Source organism: Ovis canadensis, chromosome X, assembly GCF_042477335.2.
Source record: "Ovis canadensis isolate MfBH-ARS-UI-01 breed Bighorn chromosome X, ARS-UI_OviCan_v2, whole genome shotgun sequence".
Taxonomy (NCBI): Eukaryota; Metazoa; Chordata; class Mammalia; order Artiodactyla; family Bovidae; genus Ovis; species Ovis canadensis.
Window position 1 is genome coordinate 48004339 of NC_091727.1, and position 21271 is coordinate 48025609.

At 40.0% G+C, this 21271-nt stretch overlaps 1 protein-coding gene across 1 annotated transcript in view; it reads right to left on the bottom strand.

Annotated features, from left to right (window-relative positions):
- Nucleotides 1–508: 508 nt before the first annotated feature.
- Nucleotides 509–21271, bottom strand: part of AMER1 (APC membrane recruitment protein 1) — a 48954-nt gene continuing 28191 nt past the window's right edge. The window contains exons 4-5 of the transcript XR_011446315.1: nucleotides 10381–10671; nucleotides 509–3114 (exon numbers count right to left, since the gene is read on the bottom strand). The gene's annotated coding sequence lies outside the window, so the exon portion shown is untranslated. The remainder of the gene's footprint in view (nucleotides 3115–10380; nucleotides 10672–21271) is intronic.

The following is a 21271-nucleotide window of genomic DNA, read 5'->3' on the forward strand; positions in this document are numbered from 1 at the left end:
TATCAGGAAAGTTAAGAAATAACCTACAGATGGGAGAAAATATTTGGAATTCATATATCTGATGAGATTGGGTGCATTCAAGGTAGTATGGCTGTAGACTGGAATTCATAGATCTGACACATGCTCAGTCGCTTCAGCTGTGAAGTGACTCTGTGACACATGCTCATGCTTCAGCTGTGATTCCAACTCTTTGTGACCTTATGGACTGTAACCTGCCAGGATGCTCTGTCAATGGGATTTTCCCAGCAAGAATACTAGAGTGGGTTGCCATGCCCTCCACCAGGGGATCTTCCCAGGGATCAAAACTGCATCTTCTATATTGCAGGTGGATTCTTTACTGCTGAGCCACCAGAGAAGGCCTTCATATATCTGAAAAGAGCCTAGTATTTAGAATATATACATAACTTACAACCAGAAAAAGGCAGATAATCTAATTTTAAATGGACAGAGGATTTGAATAGATGTTGATTCAAAGAAGATCTACAGTGGTAAATAAACACAAGAAAAATGCTCAACATCATTCTTTATTCAGTAGGAAAACACAATTCCAAAGTGCAATGTAATGCCACTTCACATTTACAGTTATGACCATAACAACAACAAAAAAAGTTTCTCCCTTTATGTAACTTATCATTTTATCCTCTTGTATTTTGCAAAGCAAAAGTTTTTAATGTTCTAAAGATCCAGTTTAACAGTTTTTCCTTTTATACATCACACATTTGTTATCAAGTCTATGAACTCATGGTGTAGCCCTAGATCTCCCCAAATTTTCTTCTATTTTTTACATTATAGCTTTACATTTCACTTTTAAGTCTCTGTTCTGCTTTAAGTTGTAAATGCTGTTATTGAGTTTTTAATTTTGATTTACACAGGTTCATTGTCATTACACGGAGTTGAGAATAACTTTTGTATATTGATCTTATATTTTTAACCTTACTAAACATTTTAGTCTTGGTTTTCCAAGGATGCTTTTATTTCCCTATTCACAGGACACTTAATTCACAATTTACTCTTCTTTTCTTTCAGCATTTGAAAAATATTCTGCCACTTCCCTTTGTCCTTCATGGTTTTGGATGAGAAATCTGCTGCCATTCAAATTCTAGCTCTCCTGTGGAATAGATCAAGATGGCAGCATAGGAGGATGGGGAACTCACTTCCCTCTAAACACACATCAAAATTACACCTACATGTGGAATAATTCTCACTAAAAACTAACTGAAAACTGGCAGAAACTTCTGTACAACCAAGACTGTAAGAAAGATCCACGGGTAATTGGGTAGGAAGGGAATAAAAATGATCAGGTCAGGACCTATACACCTGGGAGGAGACTCACAGGAAAAGAGAGAATATAGGGGTGGAAATCTACCTGGGGAATGAGTGCTTTGAGCCACAGATTGGGTGCTGCAGTTCTAGAGTCCTACACAGAGGAGATGAGACCCCTTGGCTGGTTGGAAGAGGGCTGGGACTAACAAGAAACTGAAGGAAGCCTGGACTTTCCTCTTGAGGAGCATGTGAACCATGCTTTTCCCTCAAGGCAGGGCAGAAAGCACAGATTGAAATCACGTGGCTGGCTGACTCATTTCCCACAACCACCTAGCTCTGTGCCCCAGCCTGAGCCAAGCAAAGCCCCAGCTCCACTTACTCTATATCATTGGTAATAAGAACATTAACTGAATTAGGAAAAAATAATATATGAACACAGTGAGAATTTTGATAATGAACTGGAAAACTTTTTAAAAACCCAATCAGAAATGAAGAATTCAATAACTGATATGAAAAGCATATAGAAGGAATGAAGAACAGATTAAGTGACACAGAAGAACATCTAAGTGATCTGGAAGATAGAATAATGGAAATCAATGGTTAGAACAGGAAATTAATTTTTTTTTCATGAGAACAGTTTCACACAGCTATATTTAAAATGGATAACCAACAAGGACCTACTGTATAGCAAAAAAAAATCTTATTTTAAATGAGTGATTATAAAAAAAAATAAATGTCTGTAAAGTGAGTAAGTAAAAACATGAGAACAGTTTAAGAGTTCTCTGTGATAACAATAAGCATATCAACATTACAGGGGTCACAGAAGGAGAAGAGAGAGAGATCAAAATTGTATTTGATGAAATTACAGCTGAAAACATCCCATATCTTAAGAAGGAGACAGATATCCAGGTACAGAAGCATAGAGGGTCCCAAACAAGATGAACTCAGAAAGACCTATGCCAAGACATTTAATAATTAAAATGGTAAATTAAAGGTGAGAAAGAATTCTAAAGGCAGTAAGAAAAAGAAAAAGTCATATACAAGGGAATACTGATTTTTCTGCACACAATTTGTAGACCAGAGGTAGTGTGGCATGGTATTTTGGAAGTGATGAGGGGAAAAAACCTGCAACCTAGGATACTCTACCCAGCAAGATTATCATGTTGAATTGAAGGAGAAATAAAAGATCTTCTCAGACAAGCAAAAATGTAAAATTCCATTAATACTAAAACTGCATTAAAATAAATGCTGAAGGGTCTTCTTTAAATGGAAAAGAAGTAAGAATCTATTCAAAAGGGAAAAATCATATAAACTGTAAAAGGAACTACAACTACAAAAATCAGTACCAGATAAACATGAAGGTTTAAGATATGACATCAAAAACACAAAATATGAGGAAGGGAAGAAAAACATAGATATTTTAGAATGTGCCTGAATTTAAATAACAGCCAGTTTGAACTTGAAAAAACCACCACCAGGTCAATATATATGAAACACATGGTAACAAAAAATCAAAAACTTACAATATATACAAAAAACTAAAAATAAAGGAACACGAGCATAAAACTAGTGAAGTAAAAGTCGCTCTGTCATGTCTGACTCTTCACAACTCCATGAATTCTCCAGGCCAGAATACTGGAGTGGATAGCCTTTCCCTTCTCCAGGGGATCTTTCCAACCCAGGGATGGAACCCAGGTCTCCCACATTGCAGGCAGATTCTTTACCAGCTGAGCAACAAGTGAAGTCTAAGAATACTGGAGTGGGTAGCATATCCCTTCTTCAGCGGATCTTCCTGACCCAGGAATCAAACCAGGGTCTCCTGCATTGCAGGCAGATTCTTTACCAACTGAGCTATCAGGGGAAAACAGTGTCAAATTACAAGGAAAGAAACAAAAAGAAGTAATGATCAAAAAACAACAACAACAAAATAAAACCAGAAAAGAATAACTTGGCAATAAGTACATACCTATGAATATTTACTTTAAATATCAATGGAATAAATAATTCAGTCAATGATGTATGGCAAAACCAATACAATATTGTAAAGTAATTAACCTCCAATTAAAATAAATAAATTTATTTTTTTTAAAAGACACAGGGTGATGGGATAAAAAAACAAGACCCATCTATATGCTGCCTACAACAGACTCACCTCAGACATAAAGACACACACAGACTGAAAGTGAGGGGATGGGAAAAGACACTTCACGTAAACAGAAAGAACAAGACAGCAGAGGTAGCAATACTCATATGAGACAAGATAGACTTTAGAACAAGGGCTATAACAAAAGATAAAGAAGGACATATAATGATGAAGGGATAAATATAAGAAGAGAATATTATACTCATGAAGATATACGAACCAAAAAAAAATATGAAAGTAATACAGAAGCACCTAAATATATAAAGCTATTAATTATACTAATAGATGTAAAGGGAGAAATTTACAATAATACCATAATAGTAGGGGACTGTAACACAACTGGAATCAATGGACAGATCATCCAGACAGAAAATCAGTAAGGTAACAGTGATATTAAATGACACAATAGGCCAGCTAGAATTAATAGATACCTATTCTGAAAGATGATGCTGTGAAAGTGCTGCACTCAATATGCCAGCAAATTTGGAAAACTCAGCAGTGGCCACGGGACTGGAAAAGGTCAGTTTTCATTCCAATTCCAAAGAAAGGCAATGCCAAAGAATGCTCAAACTACTGCACAATTGCACTCATCTCACACACTAGTAAAGTAATGCTCAAAATTCTCCAAGTCAGGCTTCAGCAATACATGAATCGTGAACTTCCAGATGTTCAAGCTGGTTTTGGAAAAGGCAGAGGAACCAGAGATCGAATTGTCAACATCCGCTGGATCATTTAAAAAGCAAGAGAGTTCCAGAAAACATCTATTTCTGTTTTATTGACTATGCCAAAGCCTTTGACTGTGTGGATCACAATAAACTGCAGAAAATTCTGAAAGAGATGGGAATACCAGACCACCTGACCTGCCTCTTGAGAAACCTATATGCAGGTCAGGAAGCAACAGTTAGAACTGGACATGGAACAACAGACGGGTTCCAAATAGGAAAAGGAGTACATCAAGGCTGTATATTGTCACCCTGCTTATTTAACTTATATGCAAGAGTACATCATGAGAAAAGCTGGGCTGAAAGAAGCACAAGCTGGAATCAAGATTGCTGGGAGAAATATCAATAACTTCAGATATGCAGATGACACCACCCTTATGGCAGAAAGTGAAGAGGAACTAAAAAGCCTCTTGATGAAAGTGAAAGAGGAGAGTGAAAAAGTTGGCTTAAAGCTCAAAATTCAGAAAACTAAGATCATGGCATTCAATCCCATCACTTCATGGGAAATAGATGGGGAAACAGTAGAAACAGTGTCAGACTTTATTTTTCTGGGCTCCAAAATCACTGCAGAATGTGACTGCAGCCATGAAATTAAAAGATGCTTACTCCTTGGAAGAAAAGTTATGACCAAACTAGATAGCATATTGAAAAGCAGAGACATTACTTTGCCAACAAAGGTCCGTCTAGTCAAGGCTATGGTTTTTCCAGTAGTCATGTATGGATGTGAGACTTGGACTGTGAAGAAGGCTGAGCACCGAAGAATTGATGCTTTTGAACTGTGGTGTAGGAGAAGACTCTTGAGAGTCCCTTGGACTGCAAGGAGATCCAACCAGTCCATTCTGAAGGAGATCAGCCCTGGGTGTTCTTTGGAAGGAATGATGCTAAAGCTGAATCTCCAGTACTTTGACCACCTCATGCGAAGAGTTGACTCACTGGAACAGACTCTGATGCTGGGAGGGATTGGAGGCAGGAGGAGAAGGGGATGACAGAGGATGAAATGGCTGGATGGCATCACTGACTCAATGGACGTGAGTCTGAGTAAACTCCGGGAGTTGGTGATGGACAGGGAGGCCTGGCGTGCTGTGATTCATGCGGTCGTGAAGAGTCGGACACGATTGAGTGACTGAACTGAACTGATAGGACATTCCATCCCAAAACAGTGGAAATACACGTTCTTTCCTAGTGCACATGGAACACTCTCCAGTTTATGTCACATGTTAGGCCACAAAATAAGGCTTAACAAATTTAAGAGGATAGAAAATATATTAAGCAGTTTCTCTGATGACAATGTTATAAACCTAGAACTCAGTTACAGTAAGAAATATGGGAAAAGAACAAACACATGGAGACAAGACAACATGTTGCTAAAAAGCAAAGGGCTAAATGAGGAAATTAAAGAGAGAATCAGAAAATACCTCAAGACAGAAAAAAAATGGAATCAGAACTCTCCAAAATCTGTAAGATCAAAAAAAAAAAAAAAAAGCATCCCTAAGAGGAAATGTTATAGTGTTACAGGGCTTCTTAAAGAAACAAGACAAATCTCAAATAAACAACCTAAAGTACCACCCTAAACAAGCAGAAAAAGAAGAAAAGAGTCTGAATAGGCAAAAAAATGAAATATTAAAGATCAGAGAGAAAATAAATGAAATAGAAACCAAATAACAATTAAATCAATGAAGCCAAGTGCTGTTTTTTAAAAGATATAACAAAAGATAAATAAAACTGATAAACTTTTAGCTAGATTTACCAAGAAGGAAAAAGGGTGGAGATATAAACAAAATGAGATATAAAAGAGAAAAAGTAACAAACAATACCACAAAGATGCAAGAAATTATAAGAGAATACTGTGAACTATATGACAACAAATTGGATAACCCAGAAGAAATTGACACATTTCTAGGAACATACACCTGGCAAGAAGAAACAGATAATTTGAAAAGATCAAACACTAGAAGTGAAATTGAATTTGTAATTTAAAAAAAAAAATCCCAGCAACCAAACTCCAGGACCAGATGGCTTCACAGGGGAATACTACCAAAGATAGAATGTAGAAATAATACTATCCTTCTAAAGCTATTTTAAACAATTGAAGAGGATGGACCAATCCTACGTTCATTCTATGAGATCACCACTACTCTGATAACAAAAACAGAAAAAGATACAATTAAAAAAAAAGAAAATTTCAGGCCAATATCTTTGATGAATATACAAACAAAATTCCCTCCAAAATATTAACCAAATGAATCCAACAATATATAAAGTAGTCATACATCATGATCAAGTGGGATTTATTCCAGGGGCTGAAGGATGATTCAATATTCATCAGTCAATGTAACACATCACCACAATAAAAGGAAGAATACAAATTACATGATCATCTCAACAGATGCAGAAAAAGCATTTGAGAAAATTCAATATTCATTCATGATTTAAAAAAAAAAACCTCCTATCAAAGTTAATATAGAGGGAACATATCTCAAACATTAGCTAGGCCATTTATGACAAATCCACAGTTAACATCATACTCAATGGTGAAAATTTGAAAGTCTTTCCTCTAAATTGAGGAAAGAGAAACAAGGATGGCCACTCTCACCACTTCTATTTAATATAGTATCAGAAGTCTTAGCCATTGCATTCAGACAATAAAAGGAAATAGATGGCATCCAAATTGGGAGAGAAGAAGTAAAAGTGTCACTACTGTCATCTACATGATACTTTATATAGAAAACCCTAAAGTTTCTACCAGGTAACTATTAGAACCAGTAAATGAATTCAGCAAAGTTTCAGGAGACAAGATTAATACACAGAAATCTGTTACTTTTCTATGCACTAATAATAAACTATCAGAATAAGAAAGTGAAAAAAAATCCTGTTTAAAAATTACAGCAAACAGAATAAAATTCCTTGGAATAAACTTAACCAACGAGTTGAAAGACTTATACTCTGAAAACTATAAAACACTGAGGAAGGAAATTAAAGATTATAGAAAGAAATGGAAAGGTATCCAGTGTTCTTGGATTGGAATGATTAACTTTGCTAAAATGCCCAAATTTCTCGAAGCAATCTATAAATTTAATGTAATTTTCTCAAAACACCCATGACATTTTTCACAGAACTGGAGAAATAATTCTAAAATTTATATTTTAAGTCTTTACATGAAAGACCGCAAATTGCCAAAGCAATTTTGAGAAAAAAGTAAAAAAGTACAAAGCTGTAGGTATCACCTTCCCTGAATTACAAAGCTACAGTAATCAAAACAGTGTGGTACTGGCACAAAAACAGACACATAGAACAAAAGGACAGAATAGAGAGCCCAGAAATAAATACACACAACTATGGTCAATTAATCCATAACAAAGTTTAGAAGAATATACAACAAGGAAAATACAATCTCTTTAGTAAGTGGTACCAGGAAAACTGGACAGCTATATGTAAAAGAATGAAATTAGCATAGTTCCTTATACCACATAGAAATAAACTCAAATGAATTAAAGATTGAAGATAAAACTTAAAATTCTTAGCAGAAAACATAGGCAGAACATTCTTTGACATAAATCATAGCATTTTTCCAAAATCTGCCTCAGGCAAAAGAAATAAAAGCAAAATTAAACAAATGGGACCTAATTAAACTTAAAGGCTTTTGCACAGCAAGGGAAACCATTGGCAAAATGAAAAGACAACATATGGAATGGAAGAAATATTTGCAATTGATATCACTACCAAATGGCTAATATAAAAAATATATAAATGGTTCATACAACTGAAGACCCAAAAAATCCAATCAAAAAATGAGAAGACTTGAGTAGACATTTTTCCAAAGGTGACAGATGGCTAACATGGACATGAAAAGTTGTTCAACATAATTAACCATTAAAGAAATTCAAATTAAAACCACAATGAAATATCACCTCACACCTGATAGAATGGCTATCATCAAAGTTTGGCAAAAAAAAAAAAAAAAAAAAAGCAGATATGTCATATATATACAATGGGCTTCCCTGGTGGGTCAGATGGTAAAGAATCTGCCTGCAATATGGGAGACATGGGTTCGATCCCTGGGTCAGGAAGATCCCCTGAGGAAGGGAATGGCAACCCACTCCAGTATTTTTACCTGGATTTCATGTACAGAGGAGCTGATGGGTTACAATCCACAGAGCGGCAAATGAGTTGGAAACGACTGAGCGACTAACACACATATGATGGACTATTACTCAGCCATATTAAAGAATGTAATTCTGCCATTTTCAACAACATGAATGGACCTAGAGAATATAATGCTTACTGATTAAATCAGAGATATCACTTATATGTGGAATCTAAGAAAATAAAGAAAACTGATATAAATAGTAAAATAGAAACAGACTCACTGATATAGAAAAGAAACTAATGATTCCCAGTGGGGAGAGTAAAGAGCAGAGAGGCATAATAGTGGTACAGGGTTATGAGAAAATAGAAAAGCAATAAGGATATATTGTGCAGCACAGGGAGACATAGGGGCTTACATTATTTTGTAACTTCTTTTAATGGAGCATAATCTAAAAATACTAAAGCAATATGCTATATACCCGAAACATAAATAATTAAATCATATTTCAATATGAAAATAATTATTTTTGAACCACTGAGTTTTTATTTACTAAAATGAGAAAAAATAAATTGAATATACTTCTGATTTTCTTTAATAATTTTTAAAATAAAATCAAATTCTTCTTCCCCTACAGCAATATATTATTTCTCTATGGCTGCTTTCAAGGTTTTTTTCTTTTATTTAGTTTCCAGCTTTTAATTATATTATTTGGATTTATCTTATTTGGGGTTCATTCAGTTTCTTGAATATGTAAGTTTATGCCTTTCACCAAAATTTGGAAGTTTTCATCTATCATTTCTTCATATACTCTTTCACTTCCACTCTCTTTTCTCTCCTTCTGTGACTCAAATGATAATATCTTTTATTTAGTCCCACCAGTATTGTGGTTTTGTTCATTGTTTTTTACCTATTTTGTCTCTGTTGTTCAGATTGCATAAATGCCACTAAACTGTCAAGTTCACTGATTCTGTTATCTTCTTCAATTTTGAGCCTACCCACATTTTAATTTGTTTGTTTTTAAATTTCTATTTGGTTCTTTCTGATAACTTCTAATTCATTCTTGAGACTTTCTGATTTTTCATTTGCTTCAGGAGAATTTATTATTGGCTACTGAAGCATTTTTTTTTTATTTTTAAATTTTTTTAATTTTTTTTTACTTTACAATACTGTATTGGTTTTGCCATACATTGACATGAATCCACCACAGGTGTACATGAGTTCCCATCCCTGATGGTTGCTTTAAAATCCTTTTCATATAATTCCCAAAATCTATCTCAGTGTTGGCATCTGTTGATTGTCATTTCTCTTTAAAGTTTGATTTTCCTGGCTCTTGTATGACAGGTGATTTTTTAATTTTATCATGGATATTTTGTATAGTGTGTTAGGAGACTCTAAGTGCTATATAAATGTTTTATGTTGGAAGGAAGTCACCCTGTTTAGGTTTAACAGTAGCCTGGACTACCTTTGTTAGCTGTGGCTTTGATGGTAGTTTTCTTTGGGTCTTTACTATACTATTTTAGTCTTCTTGGTCTATCTGGTCCTGATGGAATTCCCATTTATTTCTGATGCTGCTGCTTGGGGGTTAGAGAGAATCCCCCAGGCCAGGCTACCTGGTGAACCTAGACTGGGTGAAAATAGTCACTGTCCTGCAAGAAGGAGGAGCATATCCCAGGCTGGGCCATTTGTTTTGCTAGGATACCCCTTGCTGGTATCACCTAGTTGCTTGATGTCTCTTAACAGTAGACTCTGAGGCCTGGCAGAGAAGGAAAATGATTCCTTTTACTGCTTTTCATCATCCAGACTCCCTGTCGAAGTTTAAACCTTCCTTGGCAACCTTCTGTTGTTAGGTTTGGGGTCAGGAAATGCCAGGTCTATGTCACCTTTTTTTCATGAATTGGAGGATGTATGATATTCTGCTGTTGTGCTACATTCCTCTGATTCTATGATCCCTAACCAGTTCACCTCTTCTTACCACTTTTCACATTCTCCTCTGGTATGTTTTATGTTATTTCCAGAATTTATCATTGTACTTTAAATGAAGCACATCTGGACCAGTGTGTGTTAGTTGATCAGTCGTGTTCAACTCTGCAACCCCATGGACTGTAGCCCACCAGGCTCCTTTGCCCAGAAGACACCCGTAAAACATTTTAAAAAATCATTACTACCTGTCATGCTGCTGCTGCTGCTGCTAAGTTTCTTCAGTCAGGTCCAACTCTGTGCAACCCCATAGATGGCAGCCCACCAGGCTCCCCGGTCCCTGGGATTCTACAGGCAAGAACACTGGAGTGGGTTGCCATTTCCTTCTCCAGTGGATGAAAGTGAAAAATGAAAGTGAAGTCTCTCAGTCGTGTCCGACTCTTAGCAACCCCGTGGACTGCAGCCCACCAGGCTCCTCCATCCATGGGATTTTCCAGGCATGAATACTGGAGTGGAGTGCCATTGCCTTCTCCAACTACCTGTCATAAAGAACAGTAATATATTACTTTTGCCCTTAAGGAACAATAGGCTAGTCAGAGAGATGAGACAAGAATATAAACATAACAATAGCATTTACTATTTATTATGTTTCAGTTTATAGTTAGTAAGCATTCAGTTTCCAAATTTGCTGGCATATTGAGTGCAGCACTTTCATAGCATCATGAATTTAAGTTAATAAGTGTTTAAAATTGTATAACACCTTCTGAAAGAGGTACTAATGAGTTGCCCATTTTAAATATGTGCAAGAAAATTTAAGCAACTTGCTCAGTGTCACACGGCTGTGTCAGTCACTCAGTCATGTCTGACTCTTTGTGATCCCATGGACTATAGCTCACCAGGCTCCTCTGTCCATGGAATTCACCAGGCAAGAATACTAGAGTGGACTGCTATTCCTTTCTCCAGAAGATCTTCCCAACCCAGGGATCAAGCCTGGGTCGTCCACATTGCAGGCAGATTCTTTACCATCTGAGCCACCAAGGAAGTCACACGACTAGTAATTAGCAAAGTCAGGACTGGAACCTAAGCAGTCCTACTTAAAAGCTGCTACTCTACTATACTAAGTTGGATAACAATACAAAGAGGCAAATGAATAGGGTTCAGAACAGTAAATGAACCTCCTATGATGCGGAAATCAGGATGAGGTGACATTTAGGAGTTGTCATGAGGGATAAGAAGGATTTCAATGAGTAAAGGTGGTGAAAGTCTAGTATGAAAGAAGAGCATGTATAAAGACCCTGTGGTGGTTAAAATGGGGCCTATTGAGGAAACCACTCTAGTATATAGAGTGGTGAGAGTTAGGACTATAAAAAATTTGGAGCCATAAGATAGAAGTCTTTGAATGTCAAGTGAGGAAGTCAGTATTAATTTCATAGGCAATAGTGACTTCACAAGAGTCATGACCTGAGTAGTTTGGTGATTTCTAAAGAACATTCTAGTGGCAGTAGCTGAGAGTAAAATGGAGTTCATGGAGATTAGGGGTGAAAGCCTGACCTAGGACCATGGCAGCCAAGATGGAAAGGAGGTAATTGATTCAGGAGATATTTAGGGGGTAGAATCAAGAGAATTTAGTGACTTATTAGATATGGTGACTGAGCAAAAGAAAGGAGTCAATAATGACTCTTTTTAGGAGTCTGGCTGGCTGATAATGCCATTAAGTGATATGTTGAATTATTCTGCCTTCGGGAAATGTAAAACACCAGTATAGCATCACCTGTGTATCAGTCTTTTGATATGTGAAGACTATTATTCTGTTGACAGGCACATTTCTTTTCTCAAGGAACACTTCCTTTCACCTTTCCTCATAGATCCTATTTCCAACTGTTATAATAACTTCCCTTTGCTCTCTTTTGGACATATTCAAAATCTGGCACTCTTAGGGTATAAGACACAGGCAGACTGGTGAGGGTGGAGCGAAGAGAAAGAATGAGGAAGAGAGAAAGTGTGTAGTGGAATAATGAGGCTATGGCATAAGGATATATGGACCTGGATTCTGACCTTTAACTTAGTGGAGACAATGAGGCAAAAGACCTGTGGATATCTTAGCCCATCAGTGCTGTGTTTCTCACATCAGAGCCTTTTGGTAAGGAATCAGAGGAAAATAAAGTGGTAATGGAGTCTTTAGGGTTAAGACAAGGAACTAAGAGCCCTGGGGCCTAACTCCAGCTCAGCCTCAGGCCATCTGAGGGGCCTCAGGGGGCCTTTTCCATTCCAAGTACTCCCCTCTGCTAAAGATGACATTCTGTTAGGTTGAACTATATGAAACTGCCAATACTCACCTAGTTTTGACTAGCACAAACAGCATGGTTCAACTTAGTATTTTCATCTATTGTAATCATGTGCCTGCTTACCCTACCACTTTCACACAAAATGTATGCATGTGCAGTCAGACATACATACATGGAAACACACACACCACTGCTAAATTGGCAGATCCTTTATGATTGAAACAATTCTAGATTTTTGAAAAAAAATTCATATTTGTAGTGTTTGCCCATTTCCATAGAGGGAATTACTTTCATCATTGCTAATTTCATCTACCAATGTGATGTTTTCCCTCGTAGCTCTGTCGGTAAAGAATCTGCCTGCAATGCAGGAGACCCAGGTTTGATTCCTGGGTTGGAAAGATTCCCTGGAGAAGGAAATGGCAATCCCCTCCAGTATTCTTGCCTGGAGAATCCCACACAGAGGAGCCTGGCAGGCTACAGTCCATGGGGTTGCAAGAGTCGGACATGACTTAGTAACTAAAGCACCACTACCATGTGATGTCACTGAATGTGGAGTTGGGAAGAGATGTGCATGCACAATTTGTTCTTAAGAGTTGGTACAAGTTGGCTGTAACATACCACTGCTCATCTCTACATCCCTTTACAACATTTAGTAAAGGCTCTCAGGATGAGGGTAGTAATGGTCAGTTTGAACATGAAGCCTTCTCCTGAAGAATCCAAATTGCACAGAAAATGCCAGTAATAATGACAACCATTTTGGCACTTTGCTTTACAGTTTTCCAAATAATTTGCATATCTATTTTAGGAGGAAGGCAGGAGGAAGACAGGATAGGAATTCATATTCTTATCTGATTGAATGAGGAAGTTGGGGATAAACTGAGATTGAGAGGTTGGGAGCATTAAGAAAGTTAATTCCTTTAGTTATGGCAATTAAAAAAAATACGCCCCACACATACAAGTCAAAAATAAAACTCTTAAGTCACTGTATCCAATGACTGGATAATTCATGTACTTCAACCCAATAGAATGTCATTTTTAGCTACTGGTAAAATTTACCATTTTGGCTACTGGTAGGTACAAATGCCTTTTCACAGGGCCCTGACTGTGAGAAAAATGAGCTCATAGAGGGCAGACAACCAGTACCAAAGCATTTGAATACTACTATAATTTTGCTTTTCTGTAGCCTTTTACAACTTTTAAAAAAGTGCCTTCACATTTACTATCTACTGCATTCCCAGGTGGCCCTAGTGGTAAAGAAAACGCCTGCCAATGAAGGAGACATAAGAGAGGCTAGCTCAATCCCCGGGTAGGGAAGATCCCCTGGAGAAGGGCATGGCAACCCACTCCAGTATTCTTGCCTGGAGACTCCACACAGACAGAGGAGCCTGGTGGGCTACAGTTCATAGTGTCGCAGAGTCAGACATGACTGAAGCGACTTAGCATGCACACATTTTCCAGTAGGAAAAAATGAAGGTAGTCTCTGCTGAAGCACAGGATTGGTTGGAGAGAGAGGCTGAGTAGACATTAATGACTCCATTTAGTAGGGGAGAAAACATGCTCAGGTCTGTTGACAGACCTATTCAGAATCTCAAGGACTTGCCTGGCTGCTCTCTACACATGCCTGTCCCAAGCCATTATTTTTTCAACTTCAGGTGAGTAGGGTACTTCAGACTGGCATACCTCTAAGTCTAGCCCCAGAAGTGGCATTATAAATATCCTACAAATACTTGTCTTTAAGGCCTGAAAGCAGCCCTCAAGGGAGGGACCCTGAGGAAAGTATTTTTGATTAGTCCTTTGTTTGCACCCTGTATGTAGATACAGTTCACATGCCTACACAAACAGTTGTTGGCAACTCATAAAAGCTCAGCCTTGACACCAAGCACCATCCATTGTTATCTCCTTCCTGCTCACCTGTTTGGTCCCACTGTTCCTCACTTTCTTCCTCCCTTTGCACCTGAGTTTCTCATGCCTATCTTAAGCTCCTTACTTAGATGATGGTCTTAATTATACAGCTCAGACCTTAGCATGCTCTTCCAGGTACAGCCTGCTATAGGTTTCCTGGCACCAGGCATTTCCAATTTCTGATAAAAGAAACAAACTTGTCACTTATCCTCCTTGAAGTCTCCAGTTCTACCTTCCCTTGGGGTGGGACATGGGACCTTGATCCTGGATGCTGACAGCTCTGGCTTTTCTGGGATGCTTAAGTCTAGCCACCAACAGGCACTCACAAAACTCAGTGAGAGAAATATTAAGGGCCCATACTCATATTTCTTGAGCAGTTTAGGTCTTCACAGAGGGTGACCAGGTTGACTAGATTCTCAACCACTATAGGGTCCACACCTACTAAGGATCCAAATTGAGGTTGCCTATGTGCCAAGGGTACAGGCCACAATGACAACTGAGATTGACCATCATCTGGGTAGGGCCCACATGGGCCAGGCACTGGATAGAGAAGTTTTATACACATCATTGCTAATCCCCACAAAGTATAGATTATTTCTTCCATTTTATAGATGAAGATGTTGAGGCTTAGCGAAGGTCTCACTTATCCAAGCTCACATAAGTAGGTTGTGGAACCAAAAAGAGAATCAAGGTCTGTTTGACTGAAAACTCATACCACTTAGCCTCTTGCAGGTGTTCAGGAGTAATAAAAAAGGACCTAGATGAATTTGTCTAAAGAGTCTTGTTCTGAGACTCACACTTGAAGAGGGCCACTAATAGTGGAGTGCATTCAGCATGGATTGAGAAGGCTGGGGAAGGGACTTAGACCAAGGACATATGAGGAAAGACTGGAAGGATGTAACACTGTTTTGCCTGGAAAAGATACACCACCAGATAACAAGAATCAGGCCATGTCATTCTCTGCTGCTGCTGCTGCTAAGTCGCTTCAGTTGTGTCCCACTCTGTGTGACCCCATAGACGGCAGCCCACCAGGCTCCCCTGTCCCTGGGATTCTCCAGGCAAGAACACTGGAGTGGGTTGCCATTTCCTTCTCCATGTCATTCTCTCCTCCCCTCTAACTCAGGACAGGTGTCAAAGTCTTTTCAACAGTCTTCTCATCTCCCTCACTCCAGCATTACCTCTGTGACACTCCAACATTACCTCTGTGACCTCATCCCTTCACTGACTCCACTTCAGGTACACTGGACTCATGGTTGTTCCTGGTATTTATTATTTTCTCTTACCTTGAGGTTTCAGTTCTCTCAAATGTGACCTGCACAGTGAGTCTTCTCTTGACCACTCTATTTTAAATTGGAACCTCCTGTCTTTCATTTATTTCCCTCCATTGTACCTATCACCATCTGACATACAATAACTTTATTTTGCTTCATTATCTGCCCACCTGCAGAAAAAAGTAAGTCCCATAAGCGGGGGGGGGGGATGGGGAGAGGGATTTTTTTTTTTAATCGTGCTTATTCACTGCTGGACCCTCAGCACCTAGAATAGGTACTTAACATTTGTTGAACCAAAGAATACCATCTCTGCCTTCAGATCTGGAAGGACTGTTATGGGGCAAAGAGAGTAGATAGCAAAAAGGATCTGTGTGACTCCCAGGGACTAAGCTAGGCCTATTCCACCTCAACATAAATAGGGACAGCTTAGGCATTAAAACTGCCCCAGGAATCTATGCCAGTGAAGGTGAGCAGGAGCAAGACAGATGATATAGGAAGAATTTAAGCATCAAAAAGGAAAGGGTGAGGAAAGGACCACAGTCTGAGACTCTGTGTTCTTCAACTCGTTTAAAGATGAAGAACTTGAGGTTCTGAGATATGAATTTTCCATCAATTGCAGGTAGAACAGGGACTAAAATCTTGGTGTCCTAAATTGTAGGAGAGTGAAATAATTTTCTCCTTCAATAAAGCAGTATTTTGTGGCAGGGTAATTTCTGGAAATATTCATGTTTATTTGTTTGCTTCCCCTCTATAACCCATATCCCGGCTACATGGAGGTAAAGTGAAAGTGAAGTCGTTCAGTCGTGTCCGACTCTTTGTGACCCCTGGACTGTAGCCCACCAGGCTCCTCTGTCCATGGGATTCTCCAGGCAAGAATACTGGAGTGGGTTGCCATTTCCTTCTCCAGGGGATCTTCCCAACCCAGGGATTAAACCCAGGTTTCCCTGGTGGCTCAGAGGATAAAGCGTCTGCCTGCAATGCAGGAGACCTGGGTTCGATCCCTGGGTCGGGAAGATCCCCTGGAGAAGGAAATGGCAACCCACTCCAGTATTCTTGCATGGAGAATCCCATGGACAGAGGAGCCTGGTGGGCTACAGTCCACGGGGTCACAAAGAGTCGGACACGACTGAGCGACTTCACTTTACCTCCAGGTAGCGGGGATATGGGGATATAGAGGGGAAGCAAACAAATAAACATGAATATTTCCAGAAATTACCCTGCCACAAAATACTGCTTTATTGAAGGAGAAAGGTAACCAGGCCCTTAAAAGACCTCTTGCAAGATGGATTTCACAGTGTAGGAAGCCAAAGCAGGCTGACATCACTGAATCCATCACTCTTTTATAAAAGTATGAAAACACCATTGATATATAATCATAAAGGACAAGGAAAAGTCCTGAAAGAAAAAAAAAATGAAGAAGGATCCCTCCCACTCCCAGCCCCATGTGGGAATGGAGAGCTCCTAAGTCTGGGTCAGTAGAGAAGCACAAAAAACGCTTAGGGCAGTGCCTCAGAGATGAGGAGGAGATGGTTTTAAGGTACCCAGAGGGAGGTAGGACCTAGGACCCTGGGGCTCTCAGCTTCTCTTCCATCACTGCAGGCATGGAAAATAAGGATATCAGTGGTGACTGGAATAGATTAGAGATTAGTTGCCCTTGCCTTAATTTCTGGGTAATACAAGTACCCCTTGGATTCCAGTGCCAACCTTAAGTTGGTCCCAAGCCAAAAACATGGAGCTTTCTGCTTCTCTGCTAGAATGGGAGGTTTGGAGTCAGAATTCAGTTACTTTAAATAAAACAAACAAGGACTATTTTCTTGCCTGCCCATATCTGAGTTTGTGGATGGACACGGATGTCCATTCCATTTTCTGCCTCTTGAAGGACATAAATATTAATTTTAATCATAGCATTTGTGGACAGACAGAGCATGCACTTCATGTTGGGACTGGGTTCTACATAGGAGCCCATTGGAAATCTCATGAGGTTCTCCATGGGCTGAGAGAAAATATGTTCAGGCATCCAGAGGGAGGAAGTGGAAAAGCAGGAGAGAAACTGAAGGAATAGAGGAGAGTAGCTTTCAAGAGCCCATCAGACAGCAATTATTCTCCCAGAAAATGAGACTGTTTCTCATTGTGACTGTTAAGTGATTTGCAATTAACTCTTCATGAGGAAATGCTCCAATTGATGGTGAAGGTCTGAGTGGCCAGATGCCAGTTCTCCAAGCTCACATCTATTGATTCACTCTGCTAGTCATCTTTTTTTCCCCAGGCTGCTTATTAGCAGATTTAAATGGGAGAAGGGATAGGCCCACCTGGCTGGGAACAATTCTCAGAGATCCAAGGCTAGAGGTGGGAATGGGGGAAAGTAGTTGCTCCCTGGGCTCACAAGGGCCTCTAACCTGGGCTTGGAGCTAGGAAGCTTGGCTGGGCTCAATGGGATAAAGAGGCAGCCAGAGGTCTAGTTTAGCTTTAGGATGCTCTGACTTTGGGCCTGCTGCTGAGATTCAACTCCTAGAACCCCAACGTACATCAAAACAGCAGCTTCACTACAAATGCAACAGAAAAAGCAGATTTGAAGTCTAATGACCTGGTTGTGTGAATTTTGGCAAGGGTCTTAACCTTTCTGAGGCTATTTTCTTATCTGAAAATGCAGATACAATAATGTCAACCTCATACAGTTAAGGTAAACATTACACAAGATAATGCAATTAAAGTGTCTAGTGCATGGCACATATCAATTATATTGTTTATTTTGTGCTTGGAAAATTATTAGCAGTATTCTCTTACACCACATCTTTCACCTCAGCCTGCCCATCCTCTTACCCATCCTGACTTGCAGTCAATGTTCTAGATCACCATGAACAAGTCATTTCATTTCTCACTGCCTCCATGTCCTTATCTGTAAAGTTGGGATAAAGTCATCCATTCTGCCCAAATGCTTCAGGGGCCTTTTAGAAAATAATGGAGATAGAAGGAATTTCCAGGCCACTTGTTCCTATTGGCTAGGTCTGCCCCCCAAAAGTCATACAGAACAAAGTCTAGAAATTATCCAGAGAGAAGAGGAACACAGTCACTGGGGCCCAGAATCCAGTCAGGGTAGAGGCAGTAGAGAGCTAGCAGCTTGTCTACAGTATCCTCCAAAAGACTTGCACAGATGTCTCTTGTCTATCAGATTTCCATCTGCTCTAAACAGAAATGAGGAACAACGAAGGGCCATTCACTACGCACAACCCCAGCGCCCAAGCAGACCACAGAATAGCACTAGAGCTGACCAAGGCAGTTTTCTTGATGATCTAAGAAAGGTCTTTAGAGGTTCCCTCCACCAATAGCTCTCTCCAGTATTGCTAAGGACTCCCCAGGAGGTCACAGAGAAGGTAGCCAGTAGTCACAGTAGAACAGGAAGAGGTCTAACACATCAGTCATGCTGGGAACCACAACAGAACTTCCCCCAAGTCCAACTGAATTAGAATAGGGTGGGGCATGTTGGACTTAGGTAGTTGACAAAATTCCATAGGTCACTTGGGGGTAGCCCAGTCTTCTGTCTTACATATGGAAACTAGTCTAGTCAAATTTATGCCCATGTGCTGTGTGTGCTTAGTCACTCAGTCATGACCAACTCTTTGCAATACTTTGGACTGTAGCCTACCAGATTCCTCTGTCCATGGGGATTCTCCAGGCAAGAACACTGGAGCGGGTTACCATTTCCTCCCCCAGGAGATCTTTCCGACCCAGGGATCGAACTCTCATCTCCTGCATTGCAGGAAGATTCTTTACCTGCTGAGCCATCAGGAAAGCCTAATGTATGCCCATTCCACCCATATATTATTATTGGGGAAACTGAGACTCACAAGGAGAATGGATTTGCCCAAGTCCTCACTGATTAATGAGGGGCAAAAATTATAAGAAATCTAAGCCTCCCTGACCCCCATGAATTTCCCATGGATGTAATAAGGCCTTTCCAGAAGGCGTTGCCCCAAAAGTCCCCTGAGCAACTATGCTTCCTTTCATGAGACCCCAGGACAGAGAATTCCATTTCTATACATCATTATCAACTTCCCTCCCAGAATCTTCCTTTTTCTCTCTTACTAATATGTGCCTATTTTGGCTTTGCTTGATTCATGAGGTCCTGGGGGCCAATAAGCATCTTAGTCTGAAAAGGGGCCCCAAGGAGCCTAGGAGCACTATCCACAGCACATTCAAGCAACTATTTTAGTCCTCCTGGCTTGGACATAATTGGGCAGAACTCAAGGAAGCCCACCAAGAGATGCCAGACACCTTTGCTTACCAGGGACAAATGTTAAGAGTTTAGATTAGAGAAATTTGAGCCATTAACACAGTCACCTTCTCCTAGTTGATGGCACAGGTAATAGAAAGGGGGAGAGTGATTACTGCTTAGGCTAGAAAAGGCCTGGAAATTAGGATATGACCTAGGTGACTGAGTTATTGCTGTGGTACACCTCTGGTGCCAACAGATGAGATGACTTGCAATAGGGCAGAAGCCACATGCTCCCCACTCAGCCCCACAATTAAATAGGCGGGACAGCCTGGCCAGCATCTCTGCCCATAGGCCTGACCATCTCTGGGGCAGCCTGGCCAGCAGCTCTGTCCATAGGCCTGAGTAAAGGCTGCTATTCTTTTCAGGTTGGCCTGAGTCATTAAGTGTATCCTTTTGCTGGAGCCATGGGTAAGAGGTTCACACCTCTGCCTCCCAGATGGTGGGGAGGCTAACACATTTACATGAACTGAGATTAATTTCAGAAGTGCTAGCCAGCTCCCTGGCAGGTTTCAGGCCACGGACAATATGATGGAGAGTGCTACATCATCAGATTGAGATGCAGGGCATGGTTTGGATGAACTGAAGCTAAAGTTTCCTTTACTTTCAGCTCTGTCTTCTTTCCCCCTTGCTAGTTGACTGGCTCACATCCCTTTGCTTTCTTCATTTCCCTTCAAGGGCAAACCCAGCAACCATGGGTCACAGGCATACTAATGTGGAACAAACCACAAGAATGCGCTTTAGTGACCGGGGGTCCCTCTTGAACCCAGTTTATTAACATTCAGTAAAAGAAATATTCGTTGTTACAAACAGGCAGTGCATCAAGATATCTAGACATCAATGAGAACTAGGATTGGATAGGTCACAATCCAGGCAATTCTATGATGTCTCAGGGATAGGGAAGGGGAAGCTAGGGCACATCCAGGGGCCATGCTTCCCATTTTTCACCAGGAGAGAAAGAACTCTTATACCTGGGGTAAGGATGTACTGCAGTTTCCAACTTGTTCCCTTTGTCCCCCAGCCATTTTATTTAACATGACCTAAGTATACATTCTTGGTTCCCCCCGCACCCCACCCCACCCCACCCTGCCCCCGTATACATCAGGGAAAATAAGCACCAATAGTAACAAGAATAATAATTAAAGCCCCGCCTCTCAGTAGGTCCAGTCCTTACACACACACATGCCATGTGAATTTTCTTCTTTGGAGTGACTATATAATGGAAAAGTAGGGAATCAGGCCAGCAAGCCATCACCCTAATAGTCACTGTTCCCCCAAAGTTCCATCCACGTGTGAGCTGGAGCACAGCAGGGGAGTGGGAATGGTGGTAGAGGAAGATTCCCCCAAAGCAGCAAGAGGGATCAAGGAATTCCCCAACGTCTCTTCTGGGTGAATGTCACAATCAACTGAG